This window comes from Pseudophryne corroboree, chromosome 1, assembly GCF_028390025.1.
Source record: "Pseudophryne corroboree isolate aPseCor3 chromosome 1, aPseCor3.hap2, whole genome shotgun sequence".
NCBI classification, from domain to species: Eukaryota; Metazoa; Chordata; class Amphibia; order Anura; family Myobatrachidae; genus Pseudophryne; species Pseudophryne corroboree.
In genome coordinates, this window is record NC_086444.1 from 929,910,959 (window position 1) to 929,931,666 (window position 20,708).

General features: G+C 41.7%; 1 long non-coding RNA gene across 2 annotated transcripts in view; it reads left to right on the forward strand.

Moving 5' to 3' along the window:
* Positions 1 to 312: 312 nt before the first annotated feature.
* The window catches only part of LOC134969653 (uncharacterized), a 57,251-nt gene continuing 36,855 nt past the window's right edge, over positions 313 to 20,708 (forward strand). The window contains exon 1 of one of the 2 annotated variants that reach the window (XR_010189515.1): positions 313 to 365. This is a non-coding gene — a long non-coding RNA (uncharacterized LOC134969653). The remainder of the gene's footprint in view (positions 366 to 20,708) is intronic. The other variant, XR_010189519.1, reaches the window with a different exon arrangement.

Here is a 20,708-nt window from a genome sequence, read left to right on the forward strand (position 1 = left end):
GACAGTGGCCGAAAGAAACAATGGCTTCAGCAAATCACTAGTGTACCACTAGTGAGTCGCCAGGACCCGTTCCGGTGATTACTGAGAAGTAATGTGATGAAGCAGTATCAACATCTGAATTAGCTTTTTGGCTTTTAATAAGAACTGGTTAAGGGGTCCTGGTGTATGGATTTGGGAAAGGAGGATGGGCTCCATTCATAAGGTCCAGTCCAGGTCTTTGGGCCTGTAACCTAAGGGCAGGTTAATTAGTGATTTCACTTGCATGAAGGTGTTAAAAGGCTGCTAGTCTGATCTTCCGCTCTCTCACTGCCTGGGGAAAAGGGACTGCACAGTCTCTGTGAAAGAAAACCTGCTACTGGATACAAGTGAGCTATACTGGGTGACATATTGCTTATGGTTTTGTAGGGTTAGTCAGGAGTGATTTATGTTTCACTCCAAAAAGAAAGGTGTTTATTTTGATTTTTTTTTCTGTTTAATAAAACTGTTTGAGGCCAGTTGCACTAGAAACTGTGGACTTGTATGATCACTCGGGCTGCTGTGCACTACCCTCTACCCCTGGAAATGGTACATGCATCCATAACCCTGTTACAATGTACAAAACATATATGTATTATATTGTACCTCCTATCTTATCTTAGAAACTAGAAGACTACGCACATTAATATACTGTATCATACAAATTAGACACAGGCTTTTCTAGTAGAAAAAAAATAAGTTAGGACAACTAAAAAAATCACTGAAATGTAAATATTTTTATTCTTTTGTTGACTTGTTAGATCTGCTTGAATGTTTTCATAGCATTCACAATGACTTCTCCAAAAAATCTAATGCATAAAATATGACACAAGTTTTTGTTCATAATTCTTAGTTATTTCTAGGCAGACTATAATAGCCTAAACTTTAACCTCAAACAAACTAACTAAAATTGTGACCAAGTTATTCCTAAAGGCATAATTAAATTGACATTTGGAACTGGCATTTTATAATATTACTCACTGACACTTGCTATTGAGGCAATAACAGATTAAACAAATAGAGCTAAATATAAAAAAAATCTTTATTTTTTACAAATTGGCAGCTAGGTTGACTAGTAAGGTTTTTTAAATTTTTATGTTTATATTAATGACATTAATGAAATGCATTAATTTTATTGGTTTTATACTAATGATATGAATACACTGTAGAAATTCTTATTATAAAAACTGAACTGACTTTGCTGTGTTTAATTACTTTATTTACATCTTCAGTATACCATAGATCTGTCACGCTGAAAGCGTATGCTGTACAATATGTAGATGAAAGCATATGAACAGGGAAAACAATCCAGCATGTTATCATAAGTCACAAAGAATGAAAAACTAAAGACTCCTTATTTCACTCTCATTAGGGTATTTTTTTAACTAAATTAAAGTGTACTCAACATATATCAAAAGACTTGTAAATGATAAGTAAATCCTTAACAACATTGAAGTCTGGACACTGTTCCCAATGTTAATCTCACTGACAGGCAGTCAATGAAAAGCTATGAGGAAGATTCACATATTCTGTATGTCTGTAACCAGATCCGGCCCTAGGCATAGGCAAAATAGACAATTGCCTAGGGCATTTGGTATGCCTAGGGACACAGGCAGCTTCTTCTGATTAAAATGATATGCAGCATGCCTATTTTCTGTGTGTAGCATTTCGAATGCAGATACAGCCACAGTCACACACAGTATATAGGCATGCTGCATATGAATTTTAATCAGCAGAAGCTGCTTGTGCATCCTAGTCACATAGTAATGCAAATAAGATGCATTTTCATAAAAAATAGGCACCCGACGTTAGCAGAGCAGCAAGCTGACTCACACCAGGCATCTCCTGCTGCATCGTGTATTGAGGCAAGATGTATGAGGATACATCTGTATCCAAGATTAGGCAGAGATCACAGTGTTAACGGCCGTGTGAGTGTTGTATGTGTGTGAGCGGGTTGGTTGTGCAATAGTGTTCGGCATATGTGTAAGGTTCATTATGCGTGTCATGTGTATAAATGCATTAATAATGTGCGGCAAATGTGTAAGGGGCACTATGTGTGTCATTATGTTTATAAGGGCATTAATTATGTGAAACATATGTGTAAGGGGCACTATGTGTGTCATTATGTGTATAAGGACACTAATAATGTGCGGTATATGTGTAAGGGATATTATTTGTGTAATTATGTGTATAAAGTCATTAATAATTTGCGGCATATGTGTAAGGGATATTATGTGTATAAGGGCATTAAAGGTTGGCATTATGTGTAAGGCACATTATGTTTATAAGGACATTAATAATGTGTGTCATATGTGTAAGGAGCATTATTGTGTGGTATTATGTGTATACATGCATTACTAATGTGTGGCATTATGTGTATAAGGTGCTCAAATGTGTGGCATACCATATAGAAAGGGCACAACTGTGTGGTTTAATGTGAATAAAGAGAAATATGGTGTGGTGTAATGTGACTAATGAGCAATTCAGTGTGATATAATGTGAATAAGGGGCTCTACTGTGAGGAGTAACGTATATAAGGTAAATTGGTACTACTGTGTGATGTAACATGAATTAGGGACACTATCACATGATAAATTGTGAATAAAGTTGCACTGCTGTGTGGCGGAATTTGAATTGTGGGTACTATTGTATTGCCATGCCCCTAGCCAGCAAAAACACACATCTTTTTGGGCTGTGCACCGAATGTGCACACTGTTCCTAGGTAAAATATAGGGGGTAGAAGCACCAAAATGAGGACTGCTATGGGGGAGGGGTGATGGGGCTGAGAAAGGGATACAGGGTCAGAGGCGGAACTAGCGGTGGTGCTAGGGTCACCAGCCAAAATCTTGCTTAGGGCATCATATTGGGTAGGGCCAGCTCTGTCTGTAACCACTTAAATTGGTGCAGTACTCCACTTGTCAATTATTTCCACTGTATCCCAATATACAGTACATGCTCTGGGGTAGATGTAAAAGCCCCTGAATTAAACTTGATGAACCTAGGATAATTGTTCTTACTTATGTACAGTATATCTAAGAAAAAACTCTTGCAGAAACCTCTACCTGTAAATCAACACTTATATATAAATGGAGTAATACTGTATGATGAAATAATATAAACAGAGTTAGCATTCTAGTGAGAAATCTACAGTGGGAAAATAAAGGCTATTAATTGCACTCACATTATTTTATATCTGCTGAAAATTAGAAGCAAATTTCATATACAGTATATCCTCATTAGCTGAGATAGATAGATAGATAGATAGATAGATAGATAGATAGATAGATACTGTAGATAGATAGAGTTTATTCTTAACATCAGTGATAGACTGAACACTGCTCCCATTTGTGTTATTTTCATGCATAGGGAGTAAGCGAGAAGCCTTGAATGAAAGTCACATATTATTTGTAGAACACCAGCCAGTAATAACGTTCAATGTATATATACAAGCTGTAGAGTAGGAAGGAAACAATTATAAAAACAAAATATAGTACATTAACGTTTAATGCATATGGTCATTAGTGATGAGCGGGTTCGGTTCCTCGGAATCCGAACCCGCCCAAACTTCACCTTTTTTTTACACAGGTCCGAGCGACTCGGATCCTCCCGTCTTGCTCGGTTAACCCGAGCGCGCCCGAACGTCATCATCCCGCTGTCGGATTCTCGCGAGACTCGGATTCTATATAAGGGAGCCGCGCGTCGCCGCCATTTTCACACGTGCATTGAGATTGATAGGGAGAGGACGTGGCTGGCGTCCTCTCCGTTATAGTAGAACACAGAGTGACTTAGTTAGTTATAATTGGGGGGACGGGGAGCAGCTGTTAGGGAGTACAGTGCAGGGTTTTGATTAGTTTAATCCTTTGTTTCTCTGCCTGAAAAAAAGTCTCCACCATATCTGTGCTCACTCAGTGTGCTGCACTGCTGCATGATATATCTGTGCTGAGTGCACTGCTCACACTGCCTAATTGTGGGGACTGGGGAGCAGTTATAGCAGGAGTACAGTGCACAGTTTTGCTGACAGTGACCACCAGTCCAGTATACGTTTGTCTGCCTGAAAAACACTGTGGTGTTTTTTTTTTTCTTTCTTCATGCTAGTTTGTTTAGCAGTCTGTCGACAGTGTCCACCAGGTCCGTTACACAGTATATTATATATATAAGCACTAAGCAGCAGTACGGTAGGCCACGGCTGTACCTACCTCTGTGTCGTCAGTGCACTCGTCGTCCATAAGTATAAGTAATACTATACTATCCATCCATCTACAATGTATACCTGTGGTGTTTTTTTTTTCTTTCTTCATACTAGTTTGTTTAGCAGTCTGCTGACAGTGTCCACCAGGTCCGTTATACAGTATATTATATATATAAGCACTAAGCAGCAGTACGGTAGGCCACGGCTGTACCTACCTCTGTGTCGTCAGTGCACTCGTCGTCCATAAGTATAAGTAATACTAATACTATCCATCCATCTACATTGTATACCTGTGGTGTTTTTTTTTCTTTCTTCATACTAGTTTGTTTAGCAGTCTGCTGACAGTGTCCACCAGGTCCGTTATACAGTATATTATATATATAAGCACTAAGCAGCAGTACGGTAGGCCATGGCTGTACCTACCTCTGTGTCGTCAGTGCACTCGTCGTCCATAAGTATAAGTAATACTATACTATCCATCCAGCTACATTGTATACCTGTGGTGTTTTTTTTTTTTCTTTCTTCATACTAGTTTGTTTAGCAGTCTGCTGACTGTGTCCACCAGGTCCGTTATACAGTATATTATATATATAAGCACTAAGCAGCAGTACGGTAGGCCACGGCTGTACCTACCTCTGTGTCGTCAGTGCACTCATCGTCCATAAGTATAAGTAATACTATACTATCCATCCATCTACATTGTATACCTGTGGTGTTTTTTTTTTTTCTTTCTTCATACTAGTTTGTTTAGCAGTCTGCTGACAGTGTCCACCAGGTCCGTTATACAGTATATTATATATATTAGCACTAAGCAGCAGTACGGTAGGCCACGGCTGTACCTACCTCTGTGTCGTCACTCGTCATCCATAAGTATAAGTAATAATAGTATACTATCCATCCATCTACATTGTATATCTGTGGTGCCTTTTAGTTGTGCGCAAAATATGGAGAACAAAAATGTGGAGGTAAAAAAAATAGGGAAAGATCAAGATCCACTTCCACCTCGTGCTGAAGCTGCTGCCACTAGTCATGGCCGAGATTATGCAATGCCATCAACGTCGTCTGCCAAGGCCGATGCCCAATATCATAGTACAGAGCATGTAAAATCCATAACACAAAAGATCAGTAAAAAAATGACCCAAAAATCAAAATTAAAAGTGTCTGAGGAGAAGCGTAAACTTGCCAATATGACATTTGCGACACGGAGTGGCAAGGAACGGCTGAGGCCCTGACCTATGTTCATGGCTAGTGGTTCAGCTTCACATGAGGATGGAAGCACTCATCCTCTCGCTAGAAAAAAGAAAAGACTTGCGGCAAAAGCACAGCAAAGAACTGTGCGTTCTTCGAAATCACAAATCCCAAAGGAGAGTCCAATTGTGTCGGTTGCGATGCCTGACCTTCCCAACACTGGACGGGAAGAGCTTGCGCCTTCCACCATTTGCACGCCTCCTGCAAGTGTTGAAAGGAGCACCCGCAGTCCAGTTCCTGATAGTGAAATTGAAGATGTCAGTGTTGAAGTACACCAGGATGAGGATATGGGTGTTGCTGGCGCTGGGGAGGAAATTGACAAGGAGGATTCTGATGGTGAGGTGGTTTGTTTAAGTCAGGCACCCGGGGAGACACCTGTTGTCCTTGGGAAATACCCAAAAAATCCTGGTGAAAATACCCAAAAAATCAGCTCTTCAGTGTGGAAGTATTTCAACAGAAATGCGGACAACAGGTGTCAAGCTGTGTGTTGCCTTTGTCAAGCTGTAATAAGTAGGGGTAAGGACGTTAACCACCTCGGAACATCCTCCCTTATACGTCACCTGCAGCGCATTCATAATAAGTCAGTGACAAGTTCAAAAACTTTGGGCGACAGCGGAAGCAGTCCACTGACCAGTAAATACCTTCCTCTTGTAACCAAGCTCGCGCAAACCACACCACCAACTCCCTCAGTGTCAATTTCCTCCTTACCCAGGAAAGCCAATAGTCCTGCAGGCCATGTCACTGGCAAGTCTGACGAGTCCTCTCCTGCCTGGATTCCTCCGATGCATCCTTGAGTGTAACGCCTACTGCTGCTGGCGCTGCTGTTGTTGCTGCTGGGAGTCGATCGTCATCCCAGAGGGGAAGTCGGAAGACCACTTGTACTACTTCCAGTAAGCAATTGACTGTCCAACAGTCCTTTGCGAGGAAGATGAAATATCACAGCAGTCATCCTGTTGCAAAGCGGATAACTTAGGCCTTGACAACTATGTTGGTGTTAGACGTGCGTCCGGTATCCGCCGTTAGTTCACAGGGAACTAGACAATTTCTTGAGGTAGTGTGCCCCCGTTACCAAATACCATCTAGGTTCCACTTCTCTAGGCAGGCGATACCGAGAATGAACATGGACGTCAGAAAAAGACTCACCAGTGTCCTAAAAAATGCAGTTGTACCCAATGTCCACTTAATGTGGACAAGTGGAGCAGGGCAGACTCAGGACTACATGACTGTGACAGCCCACTGGGTAAATGTATTGCCTCCAGCTGCAAGAACAGCAGCGGCGGCACCAGTAGCAGCATCTCGCAAACGCCAACTCGTTCCTATGCAGGCTACGCTTTGTATCACCGCTTTCCAGAATACGCACACAGCTGAAAACCTATTACGGCAACTGAGGAAGATCATCGCAGAATGGCTTACCCCAATTGGACTCTCCTGGGGATTTGTGGCATCGGACAACGCCAGCAATATTGTGCGTGCATTTCATCTGGGCAAATTCCTACACGTCCCATGTTTTGCACATACATTGAATTTGGTGGTGCAGAATTATTTAAAAACGACAGGGGCGTGCAAGAGATGCTGTCGGTGGCCAGACGAATTGCAGGCCACTTTCGGCGTACAGGCACCGCGTACAGAAGACTGGAGCACCACCAAAAAAACCTGAACCTGCCCTGCCATCATCTGAAGCAAGAGGTGGTAACGAGGTGGAATTCAACCCTCTATATGCTTTAGAGGATGGAGGAGCAGCAAAAGCCCATTCGAGCCCATACATCTGGCCACGATATAGGCAAAGGAGGTGGAATGCACCTGTCTCAAGCGCAGTGGAGAATGATTTCAACGTTGTGCAAGGTTCTGCTGCCCTTTGAACTTGCCACACGTGAAGTCAGTTCAGACACTGCCAGCCTGAGTCAGGTCATTCCCCTCATCAGGCTTTTGCAGAAGAAGCTGGAGGCATTGAAGGAGGAGCTAAAACAGAGCGATTCCGTTAGGCATGTGGGACTTGTGGATGGAGCCCTTCATTCGCTTAACCAGGATTCACGTGTGGTCAATCTGTTGAAATCAGAGCACTACATTTTGGCCACCGTGCTCGATCCTAGATTTAAAACCTACGTTGGATCTCTCTTTCCGGCAGAAAGTCTGCAGGGGTTCAAAGAACTGCTGGTGAGAAAATTGTCAAGTCAAGCGGAACGCGACCTGTCAACATCTCCTCCTTCACATTCTCCCGCAACTGGGGGTGCGAGGAAAAGGCTACGAATTCCGAGCCCACCCGCTGGCGGTGATGCAGGGCAGTCTGTAGCGACTGCTGATGCTGACATCTGGTCCGGACTGAAGGACCTGCCAACGATTACTGACATGTCGTCTACTGTCACTGCATATGATTCTCTCACCATTGAAAGAATGGTGGAGGATTATATGAGTGACCGCATCCAAGTAGGCACGTCAGACAGTCCGTACGTATACTGGCAGGGAAAAGAGGCAATTTGGAGGCCCTTGCACAAACTGGCTTTATTCTACCTAAGTTGCCCTCCCTCCAGTGTGTACTCCGAAAGAGTGTTTAGCGCCGCCGCTCACCTTGTCAGCAATCGGCGTACGAGGTTACTTCCAGAAAATGTGGAGAAGATGATGTTCATTAAAATGAATTATAATCAATTCCTCCATGGAGACATTCACCAGCAGCAATTGCCTCCAGAAAGTACACAGGGACCTGAGATGGTGGATTCCAGTGGGGACGAATTAATAATCTGTGAGGAGGGGGAGGTACACAGTGAAAGGGGTGATGAATCGGACGATGATGATGAGGTGGACATCTTGCCTCTGTAGAGCCAGTTTGTGCAAGGAGAGATTGATTGCTTCTTTTTTGGTGGGGGCCCAAACCAACCAGTCATTTCAGTCACAGTCGTGTGGCAGACCCTGTCGCTGAAAAGATGGGTTGGTTAAAGTGTGCATGTCCTGTTTATACAACATAAGGGTTGGTGGGAGGGCCCAAGGACAATTCCATCTTGCACCTTTTTTTCTTTCATTTTTCTTTGCGTCATGTGCTGTTTGGGGAGTATTTTTTGGAAGGGCCATCCTGCGTGACACTGCAGTGCCACTCCTAGATGGGCCAGGTGTTTGTGTCGGCCACTAGGGTCGCTTAGCTTACTCACATAGCTACCTCATTGCGCCTCTTTTTTTTCTTCTTTGCGTCATGTGCTGTTTGGGGAGTATTTTTTGGAAGGGCCATCCTGTCTGACACTGCAGTGCCACTCCTAGATGGGCCAGGTGTTTGTGTCGGCCACTTGGGTCGCTTAGCTTAGCCATCCAGCGACCTCGGTGCAAATTTTAGGACTAAAAATAATATTGTGAGGTGTGAGGTGTTCAGAATAGACTGAAAATGAGTGGAAATTATGGTTATTGAGGTTAATAATACTATGGGATCAAAATGACCCCCAAATTCAATGATTTAAGCTGTTTTTTAGGGTTTTTTGAAAAAAACACCCGAATCCAAAACACACCCGAATCCGACAAAAAAAATTTGGTGAGGTTTTGCCAAAACGCGTTCGAACCCAAAACACGGCCGCGGAACCGAACCCAAAACCAAAACACAAAACCCGAAAAATTGCCGGTGCACATCACTAATGGTCATACACAGTGAAAGATAAATATTACATAATCAGTATAAATCAAAACATCAATAAAATAATCCCTTAGGTAGATTTACCATTGACGTCTTTTTTTTTTTTTAAGTTACATTTAAAGTGTTTTCATTTTAAACTATCCATTCTTAACTACAGGCGAATTTCCCTGCTTAATGCAGATATTGCAATTTTGCTAAATTCTGGTGAGTAGACTGAATATGTGCCTCACAGAGCTGTTTGATGCAGGATATCTTTGTGCTGACAAGGCAGACTATAATACTAGGAGGACAATTACTCTGATCTCTAATGTGGTATCCAGATGATATGTCAACAGTAGTAAGGTCGACAGTCAATAGGTCAGCCACTGTTGGTCGACATGCATTAGATTGACATGGTCGAAAGGGCAGTAGTATACACAGCATGTGGTTGACATGAAGTTTTTACATTTTTTTACATTTTTAACTTTTTCATACTTTACTATCGATACTACGATTGGGAATAGTAGCCTTGCCTGCTACATGGTGAGCAAACCAAACCATACAAGGGAATTCGGTGCACTAATTGGGTTTCCTGGTCATTTTATGGCATAAATGACACAAAAAACCCAGATGTCAACCTTTTTCTGTGTCAACCTTATCCATGTCAACCTTTTGTCCATGTCAACCTTTTTCCTATGTCAACCTTGTGCATTTCGGCCTTTTGGGGTCGACTTAGACATTGTAGCCTTTTTTTCAGATCCAATGATTTACACCCCTCTAACATTAATCAAAAAAACTTTGCCTGTGATTATATTAGCCTCAATGCAGGATAGGCCTTCATCAAGCTCTACTGGCCTTTTATGTTTCAGACCTTAAAATAATGGTACTCATGGAGATTTTCTGATGGCCAAGGGTGCTCTATAGTCCAACTTGATAGCTTCAGTTTCTACAAATGGACTTTCTTTCTCAATATTTAGCTTGCCCAGTGGGACAAGGATGCCCCCTTTCCCCATTGCACTACACCTTATTTATCGAGACACTAGTGGCTAGAATTCTATGTAACTTTGACATTAAGAAAATCCTGGTGGACGGTAGGCACTGTAAATTATTGTTGCTTGCTGATGACATGATGTTGACCCTGTTATCTATTCAAATTTCACTTCCCAGTCAAAATTAGACATCTATGGAAACTATTCTGGATACCAGATCAACACTACTGAGTCAGAAGCTTTAGTGTTACATGTATCCCTTACAACTAGTAAACTTTTAGAGCACAACTATCTGTGGTATCCAGTGGCTATTAAGTATTTGGGAGTTTCTATTAGCAAAACATGTGGTTAATTGTTTCATTTAAGAGTATGCCGCTTTAATAGTTTATTAACGATAACCTAGCTCAGTTGGCACCTCTCTGTATTTCCTGGTTTGGTAATCATCATACAGTATGCCTTATGTACAATTACACATAATTAAAGAGAACCTGTTCTGTGCAATATTCTCATTAATTGGACTTTATTGTTGTTCCGAATGGAAATTGTTCTACCTGAAATTTGAACCATACTACAGAACAAAATGTATGGAGAACATTGTAGACCCAGCTCTATTGACAACATAGGGCAATATTCAAATATTGTATCACACCAAGATGGTGATTCAGAGTTGATTGTAGCTGCGCTAAATTTAGCACAGCTACGATCAGGGACACTGACATGCGGGGGGACACCCCGCATGTCAGTCCCTGCCCCGTCGCAGAAGTACAATAGCATTGCACAGTGACAATGCTTTTGTACTTCAGGAGTAGCTCCCGGCCAGCGCAGCTCCTGCATGCTGGCCGGGAGCTACTCGTCGTTGCCCAGGTCGCAGCGGCTGCGCGTGACATCACGCAGCCGCCGCTGCCCATCCCTAGCACAGTTCGGCCACACCTGCATTGGCCAGACTGTGCTGCTTAAATGGCAGCTTAACGCTGCCGTCCTGCCCCCTCCCGCCCAGCGACCACCTCTGTCTGTCAATCAGGCAGAGGCGTTCGCTAGCTAAAGACAGCGAATGTGCACAGCACCGATCAGGTCTGAATTAGCCCCATAGTTCTCCCATGTAAAGTAATGAGAGATCACGGTGCAATATTCAATTGATCCCCATTATTGTGCATGGGAGTGGATCATTGGGTCGACAGTAACTAGGTAGACAGTCATTAGGTCGACCACTATTGGTCGACAGTGACTAGGTCGACACCTGTAATAAGAAAAAGAAATAAAAGAATAAGAATAAGGAGTGGCCGCTAAGATCACCAAGTAACATCCATGTAAAAAGGAGGATAGTGTATCCGAGGCACAGATAAAGACTTCTAAATAGAATTGTATATAATTTTAATGAAAGAAGAAAATAAGGAATACTGCTGAGAAAAGCCCTGTAAGGGTGAAATAGAAATCCTGTTTTTTCGATTTGAAATACAAAATCCACTTTTCCCCTTCTAAAAAAAGGGGTGGGAACTGTGCTGGAATGCAGGAAGATTACTATCATCGCCTTGCTCTGGGCGGAAGTAACGCAATCAGATGGGCGGAAGTGACACAACGTTCGGTTTTTAGTAACCACAATGATCAGCAACGGTACTGCACCATAAGGGGGAAATGACGCAAGTATAAAGAGGGCGGAAGCCGTGGCCAGAAGCGATGGAGCGATGCTGGCAGTAACCACGGCATCCCGCATTAGACTTCTGGAGATGACTGAGCGGAAATGACGCGACCCTTAAGGGCGGAAGTGACGGGTTCAATGAGGCCATTAAGGGTGGAAATAAACATTGGTAACTATGGAAACTGGCACTGTAGGAGCATAAAAACGGGACACAAGGTGCTTGCAGCTATCCTGATGAAGCCTACTTAGACAGGCGAAACTAGTTGATCGCGGAGCACCACAGCACATCTGCCGGCAGACATCCGATGCTCTTCAACCTTACAGTGCCAAGCAAAACAAGTAAGTTTAGAGGACTCATTAACCATTGACTGGCAATAAGGCTCTTATGGATATTACCTTATTCAGCCCATAGTGGGCCATTGCAAAAAGAACTTGAAGACTTTGAAAGTACCCATTTCGTTCTGTCTATATGGACACCTAAATCCATTCTGGTACTGCACAAGACTTTGTACAGTAAGAGTGAGTAATTCACAGAGGCGTTTCACTGGGAATTTTTTTGTTATATGTTGTAGTGTGTTATATATGAGTATACCGGTATTAGGAAACACTGTTTTTTATTACATTTTATTAAATACCAGAATAATTGTTATATATTTCTACTTATTTTTTTATTCTATTTTATTCAAATAAAACAACATTTCAGAATATCATTTTGTGTAAATGTATTTGAAAAATAGATATTAATGAAATAAATGAAGCTACAATTTACAGTTATTAAGGTCAATACAATACCTGATTAATTTAGCACTGGGAGGTACCCCCCTTTTTTTGCTTTATGTACAATAATTTAGGGATATGTGGATTCCCTTCTTACCACCCTTAGTAGCTTATCTATCAAGTTGGAGTGACAAGCGCAGTCCCCAATAACCTACGTATTTCGATACCTGAAATAGGTTGACACAGTCATTAGGTCGACATGCAAAAGGTCGACATGGAGAAAGGTCAACATGAGTTTTGTTTTTTTAAATTGGTGTTGTTTCTTCGTAAAGTGACCAGGATACCCAATTAGTGCACCATGTTCCCCTTGCATGGCTTGCTTCTCTCACCATGCTTCGGGCAAGGGGCCGCACTCTGCTACCGATGCACTCGGCACAGGTTACTATTCTTAATTGTAGTGCACGTGGATTGTAAAGTATGAAAAAGTTGAAAAATTTTTTAAAACCCATGTCAACCTTTTTATGTGTTGGCCTTTGCCATGTTGACCTAGTGACCATGTTGACATAATTCATGTCAACCCATAGTGGTCGACTTAATAAGTGTCGACCTAAGTGTTGTCGACCTAAAGAACGGATACCATCATGCAGGTTGCGCCCATAGCAGTTGGGTTCAACCACATAAAGGGTCAAAACCCAACTAAACTAATTGCCAAAAAATGCTATTTAGGCACCCAAACAGGTCACTTTTTGCTCACATTTCAGCTGCATTTCAGCTTTTTGGCAAAGCAAAAGCAGAAATGCCTGTGCTACGAATTCTGATATGCACAAAACTTCTATGCACCTTCCTTAATCTCTAAATTTGTTATTTGTGTATAATGCAAAGCAAACTGTATTTCCAGGTTTGTGTGACAGCTTCACAAAATGAAATTACAATATAATCTATTTTCAGAAATAGCTTATCATAGCAAGCAGTGATGATGAAGTGGAAACATTTAAAATACACGCAGCTGTCTTTCAGCAGGTGCATGATAACTTTTAAAGAGAACTTTCTTTAGAGCTAACTGTAACTGAGAAGTACAAGTGCCACCCATCCCACATTCCTCCCACAAAAATCATACTGCGAAGAAAAGTTTTATCATAAGCTAAACAATAACCCTACATTAGACAATGCCATACCTACAATCTTACAAAAAATATATGAAAAAGTAGATCAGTCATCTATGATAGCTGAAGATCCTCAGTCTAGGAATTTTTTCAAAGTGACAATGATAGATGACAATAGTCAACTCCATGGTATGTGATGAAGTAGGGCTACCAAGGAACAAATGGAAAAATATCAACACTGGTAAAACATTTGAAAAATATATGTGTTAATGTGTTAATGAATTGGTACAGCTACATATGGGTCCATGTTTATCATGGCCTTTAATAGGATTAATTGAGCCAGGTCAGTGAGACTTAATCCCCTGCTGTAATGACTTAATCCCCTGATGTATTGTTCTCTCTGTATTGTATTGCAGCTGAGAACAATAGATGAAGGGTTTATGTTGATAAACCATGGTGTGCCTAGGTGCATCAACGAAGTCAAGATAAAGGTGGACCCATCTGTACGCCTCAGTGTTTGATCACTGCCCCTTTAGCACCATGGGCTGGCCATAAGTCTCAGAGGTCCTGTTTATATTTATGACTATAGCTAAAAGAAGACTGTACTGGCAGTATGCTGTTTTCATTTATTGTCACACACATTTAAAGTGTATTTTGAACATTTGTAACATGACTGGGGAAGTCCATCCTGGATAGTCAGATAGAAAGGTCATTGTAGAGACATTGGAAAACTGTTTAAGGTCCTCCGGTAAGTCAGTGTCTAAAGATCTATAGAAGATAAGAACTGTTATATTAGTTATTATTATTTTCTTTACATTGAATCTATTAAAACTAAAATTAAGTGATATTTGTTTTTATACATAAACATTTGTGAGGAAAAAGCAGGTAAAAAACGAACAACTTAAAAAAAGTAAATTTTTGCACCACATTTTTGTCTCTATGGGCCTAATTCAGACCTTATTGCTACTGTGCATTTTCTCCGGCGCATGCCAGACAGTCGAAGGCTGTCTCAGCCCTGGGATTGCCTCTGCCTTATTGACAGGTAGAGGCGGTCGCTGGGTGGGAGGGGACGGGCCGGAGGCACTTGGATGGGCGTGGTCCAGGCAACCCAGGCATGCCTGGACAATTTGGGGGGTGGACCGTGATGGCTGCATGACATCACACGCAGCCACTGCGACCCGGACAGCGACAAGTAGCTCCCTTCCAGCGCACAGAAGCTGCGCTGGCAGGGACCTACTCTTCAAGTACGAACGCATTGCCACTTTGCAATGGGCAAGGACCAACATGCGGGGCGGACTAGCCCTGTGCTGGGCGTCCCCCCGCATGTCAGGGAAGCTGATCGTAGCTGTGCTAAATTTAGCACATTTATGATCAGGTCTGAATTAGACCCTATATTCATTGCATGATAACAACACATTCATCACTATTAATGCAACAATGGGACTACCTGTTTTTTTCTGCTAGAACTGTATTTAGCATGTTGTACTCTCACTTACTATGGTAATTAAATTTCCATATGTAATGATGGCAGATTTCACAATATATATTCCTGCGAGTTAAGGGGAAATAATAAATAAGTTAGTACAGGTACCACATTTTTTGCCAAAAATCCCTGCAGAACATTTTACTTGTGTTTTCATTTTAATGCTTAAAATATGGTTTGTTGCTCAAGTGCCTGTAATGATTTAAATAGGATCTACTGGCTAAGTCATTATCCATGTATATTTTTGTGGACTGAAGCATCATAAAGCGAGGGAGTAACATGAAAATATGTACATTTATTTGTCTTGAAAGTTTAAATTGCTAGAATAATGGTAGATTTAATCATAGATAAATTAGCGCTTACTCTGTGGTTGAACTTAAGTGTTATTGTTATTTTGAGAAAATAAATAAGAATTTAAGTAGCCATATAGGTCTGCAGAAGGAATAGAGCTGAGGTCTTATACTGGCTATGATGTTGTTTTTGTTTAACTTCTATCATATTTTAATTATTATCCAGATGGTTTAATATTAATGCAGTAATAGGAGAATTTTACCACCAGACAGACATTGACTCTTGGCCCAAAGCAAACTGCTGTTTAAGTACAGACTGGAAGGCTACATCTATACCAGCTCTGACTCCTTTGAGTGGTGTCTCTCTGCAGTTATTTTGGATCAAGTCCAAATGCTGAACAGTGTAACAGCTGGTCTCAATTATCATAACTACAGTGTGGCTAAGTGCACAAATGGCAAGCATTACATTGGCTCCATATCTAATACATTAGTTATTAATTTGACAAGGGTGCAAGTATTATTTTACTCCTTTGTTCCAGGTCTTACAAGTGTTAAATATTACCAACTGCAGGCTGTATTACACTGTTTTGTCATATACTGTAGTGCACGATCCATGGACCAATAGTGTTGCTTAGAGAGCTAGGCAAATGCTACCCAAGTTTGAAAGAGATCAAACCAAACCAGTACAACTGCTAATCGCTCTACGGATCTCAGTTGATGTAGATCTCCAATGTATTTAAGAAACTTCTTTCATATTGCTGTATACTATCTGCAATCAGAAACTTTTTAGATGTTAAACATTCATAAAAAAATTATTAGAATGCATATGAACCAGCACTCCTCCTTAGATAATTAATCATGAAGATGTCCATACATATGGTGTAGACCTAAATATATGGTATTCATTGTCTGTTTTCTTAATCCCATTGAACTACAAATGGCATAATACCCATCATTTATTATTTATTTACTTTGTAATTAAAAGAAGAAAACAAAAACAAATATAAAAAATAGAATGATAATAAAGTGATTGTGTGGGCTTGACATCAATTCTCCTTTACAGGCACTTTAAATAATTTATTAGTATCTATGTATTTAACAGAATGGCAGTCTTGGAAGTAAGGCATATGTATGATAATGTATATTTGGAAGATACCTACATACCATAACAAATATGTGAGGCTAATGTACTATGCTATCTATAGATCAATTCCACTTCAGCTCAGTTAAACAAGAGATAATTTAAGAAGGGATTACAGTAGGTACGGTGAATAAAAGGTGGGAAGTTGGAAATTACACACTTGTTGATATATTGGACTCAATTAACATTATCTGTAGGAAATGTCTTGCTTTAAAATCTCTCATCAAATTGCTAAACACATTATACAAGAGTTATTGGTACAGTGCCTTGCTAAAGTATTCACCCCCTTGGCTTTTTAACTATTTTGGTACATTACAACCTGTAATTTTTTTATTTATTTTTTGAACTAAATTTTATGTGATGGAACTGCACAAAATAGTCTAAGTTCGTGAAGTGAAATGAGAAAAATGTGTATAAAAATGAATTGTTTAAAATAAAAATGTTAAAATTGGCATGTGCATATGTATTCACCCCCTTTGCTATGAAGCCCCTCAAAAGTTATGGTGCAACCAATTACCTTCAGAAGTCACATAATTAGTGAAATTAAGTCCAACTGTGTGCAATCTAAGCCAACTGTGTGCAATCTAAGTGTCACATGATCTGTCAGTATAAACACATCTTTTCTGAAAGGCCCCAGAGGCTGCAACACCACTAAGCAAGAGGTATCAAACCATGAAGGCCAAGAAGCTCTCCAAACAAGTCAGGGACAAAGTTGTTGAGAAGTACAAGTAAGGGTTGGATTATAAAAAAATATCCAAATCTTTTATGATCCCCGGAGCACCATCAAATCCATCATCTTCAAATGGAAAGAACATAGGGGGTCATTCCAAGTTGATTGCTAGCTGCATTTGTTCACAGCACAGTGATCAGGCTAAAAAATGGCAGTTCTGCACATGTGTATGCGGTGCAATGCACACGTGTGACGTACGGGCACAACAAACAATGTAGGTTTGCTCAGGGTCTAGCGATGCATTTCAGTCGCACTGCTTGCCGCAGAGTGATTGACATGAAGTGGGTGTTTCTGGGTGGCAACTGATCGTTTTCAGGGAGTGTGCAGAAAAATGCAGGCATGCCAGGAAAAAGGCAGGCATGGCTGGGCAAACGCTGAGCGGGTTTGTGATGTCAAATCCGGAACTGAATAGTCTGAAGTGATCGCAAGCACTGAGTAGGTTTTGAGCTACTCGGAAACTACACAAAAGCTAAAATACACTGCCAGTGGGCGGCGGCATAGCATTTGCATGGCTGCTAAAAACTTCTTGCGAGCGATCAACTCGGAATGACCCCCATAGTACCACAACAAACCTGCCAAGAGAGGGCCGGCCACCAAAACTGACAGACCAGGAAAGGATGGCATTAATCAGAGAGGCTGCCAGAGACCAAAGGTAACCCTGAAGGAGCTGCAGAGTTCCACAGCAGAAACTGGTGTATCTGCGCATGTGACCACAATAAGCCGTACACTCCATAGAGCTGGGCTTTATGGAAGAGTGGCCAGAAAAAAGTCATTACTTAGTGTTTAAAATAAGAAGGCACATTTTGAGTTTGCCAAAAGGCATGTGGACGACTACCCAAATGTAAGAAAGAAGGCGCTCTGGTCAGATGAGACTAAAATTTAACTTTTTGGGCACCAAGGAAACTGCTATGTCTTGCGCAAACCCAACACATCCCATCACCCCAAGAATACCATCCCTACAGTGAAACATGGTGGTGGCAGCATCATGCTGTGGGGATGTTTATCAGCGGCAGGAATTGGTAAACTGCTTTGGGTCGAGGGAAAGATGAATGGTGCTAAATACAGGGATATTCTTGAGCAAAACCTGTTTCAGTCTGCCTGTGATTTGAGACTGGGATGGAGGTTCACCTTCCAGCAGGACAATGACCTGAAGCATACTGCTAAAGCAACACTCGAGTGATTTAAGTGTAAACATTTAAATGTGTTGGAATGGCCTAGTCAAAGCCCAGATCTCAATTCAATTGAGAATCTGTGGTCAGACTTGAAGATTGCTGTTCACAAGTGGAAACCATCCAACATGAAGGAGCTTGAGCAGTTTTGCCTTGAGGAACAGGCAAAAATCCTAGTGGCAAGATGTGGCAAGCTCATAGAGACTTATCCAAAGTGACTTGCAGCTGTAAGTGCTGCAAAAGGTGGCTCTACAAAGTACTGATTTTAAGTGGGTGAACAGTTATGCACGCTGAGGTTTTCAGTTATTTTGTCCTATTTGTTGTTTGCTTCACAATAAATAAAAAAAATCTTCAAAGTTGTAGGCATGTTCTGTGAATGAAATGATGCAAACCTTCTAACAATCCATTTTAATTCCAGGTTGTGAGGCAACAAAGCATGAAAAATGCAAAGGGGGTGAATACTTCAGCAAGGCACTATGGACACAATGATAGCAACACAGCCCCTTTGATGGACAGTGACAGCACCAAAAAAAAAACCACTAGCTTTGCTGGACACAATGACTGGCAGCCCCTTATATGTACACTACTGACTGACAGCCTCTTGTGTACACTACTACACTGACTGATACAGCCCCGGGCTGTTATATCACTGACTGACACTGCCCCATATACAGTCCCTGATGGACACTCTGAATGACAACCCCCTGATAGACACTCTGACAGCCGCACAGCACAGCCCCTGATGGACACTCTGACTGACAGGCCCTGATGGACACTTTCACAGCCTGCCTTTTAAAGGACAAAGACTGACAGCGCAGAACAGCAGAGCTTTTTTCAGCGTGGAAGCATGCAGGGAAGTGGTGCTGAGCCATGGCATGCCGAGCCTTTACAGACTTGAAGTCTCGCGAGAATCCAACGTGGGATGATGACGTTCGGCCTATATTCGGAACTGTTCGGATTCCTGGGAATCCGGCCTGCTCATCTCTAATTTTTCATTTTTTCCAAAACCACCCTTGTGTGTTTTGGTTTAAGTTTTGGTTCTGTATTTTTGTCAATAAAATCATAAAAACAGCTAAAACCACATACTTTGGACCTGTTTTTGTTCCTACATTATTATTAGCCTCATTAACATTCATTTCCAGTCATGTCCAGTCAACTTTGACCACCTCACAGCTCACAATATTGTTTTCATCTGTTTTAGGCCAAAGGCTGTAGCAAGCTGGCTGGTTACTAACCAACAGAGCAGCGGCACAAACACACAGCAGTTTATAGCACATCTCTGAATCATTGACACACAGCAGTGTGCAAGGTGGAATTGTACTTGAGACCCTTCTCCCACCAGGGCCGTAAATAGGGGGGGGGGCATGTGCCCCGGGTGCAGGATTTTAGGGGTCGCCAAGGAGTTAGATGAGCAGGGTTTTTATGTTTAGTGTTTTTCCCGGCAGTGCTGTGCTGCTCCAGTGAGACAGCAGACAGCTCCCACGGCAATGTATCTGACTCACCTGTTTGCCCGCAGCTGGCTCTGACGCTGTGCGGGTGAGCTCCAGTACCTGGGATCTCTCTCATGTTGGCTACTGTCTTAAACTCTCTTCTTTGTCATGCAGTGCTTCGACTAGCATGGGGTGCACTGTACAAGCTACTATAGAAGCGCACTGTGCACCCAGTTAGCAGAATCAACCTACGCTTTACCTCCCAGATGGGGGGATTTGGTGTAGCTTATAGAGGGGTGTAGTGCAGTGATGTAGTTTACCATATAGGGTATGCAGTGTGGTCATGTATTGTAGTATATAGGGGCATGTAGTGCACTGATGTGGCGTAGCATATAAAGGGATGTAGTGTAGTGATGTAGTGTAGCATATAGGGTATGTAGTGGAGTGCATAGGGGCATGTAGTGTAGTGATGTAGTTCAGCGTGAAGGGGATGTAGTATAGTGATGTAGTGCAGTGGATAGGGGAATGTAGTGCAGTGATGAAGTGTTATGATATAGTGCAATGTATGGGGACACACAGAGGAGCATGTAATTGAACACGCTGGAGGTGCATGTGACGCATATGGCATTTGAGGCACAAAGGAGAATATTGTCCAGTAGTATCCACTTTTTTCAAAATGTTTGATAATCTGATTATTTTAGTCTGATAGGGTTTGTGTGTGTGTGTGTGTGTGTGTGTGTGTGTGTGTGTGTGTGTGTGTGTGTGTGACGCCAAATTACTTCCTTGCCCCGGGTGACGAAAATCCTAGTTTCGGCCCTGCTCCCACTCTGTGGTTTACTTTCAGCTACAGTGTCAGATAATACGTGTAAGAGTCAGAAATAAAATGCTGCATCTTTCTTTTATCTACAATGTCACACAATACATGTATGAATCAGAAATAGTAATATATCGCTGTGGTTTACATTCACCTTCAGTGTCA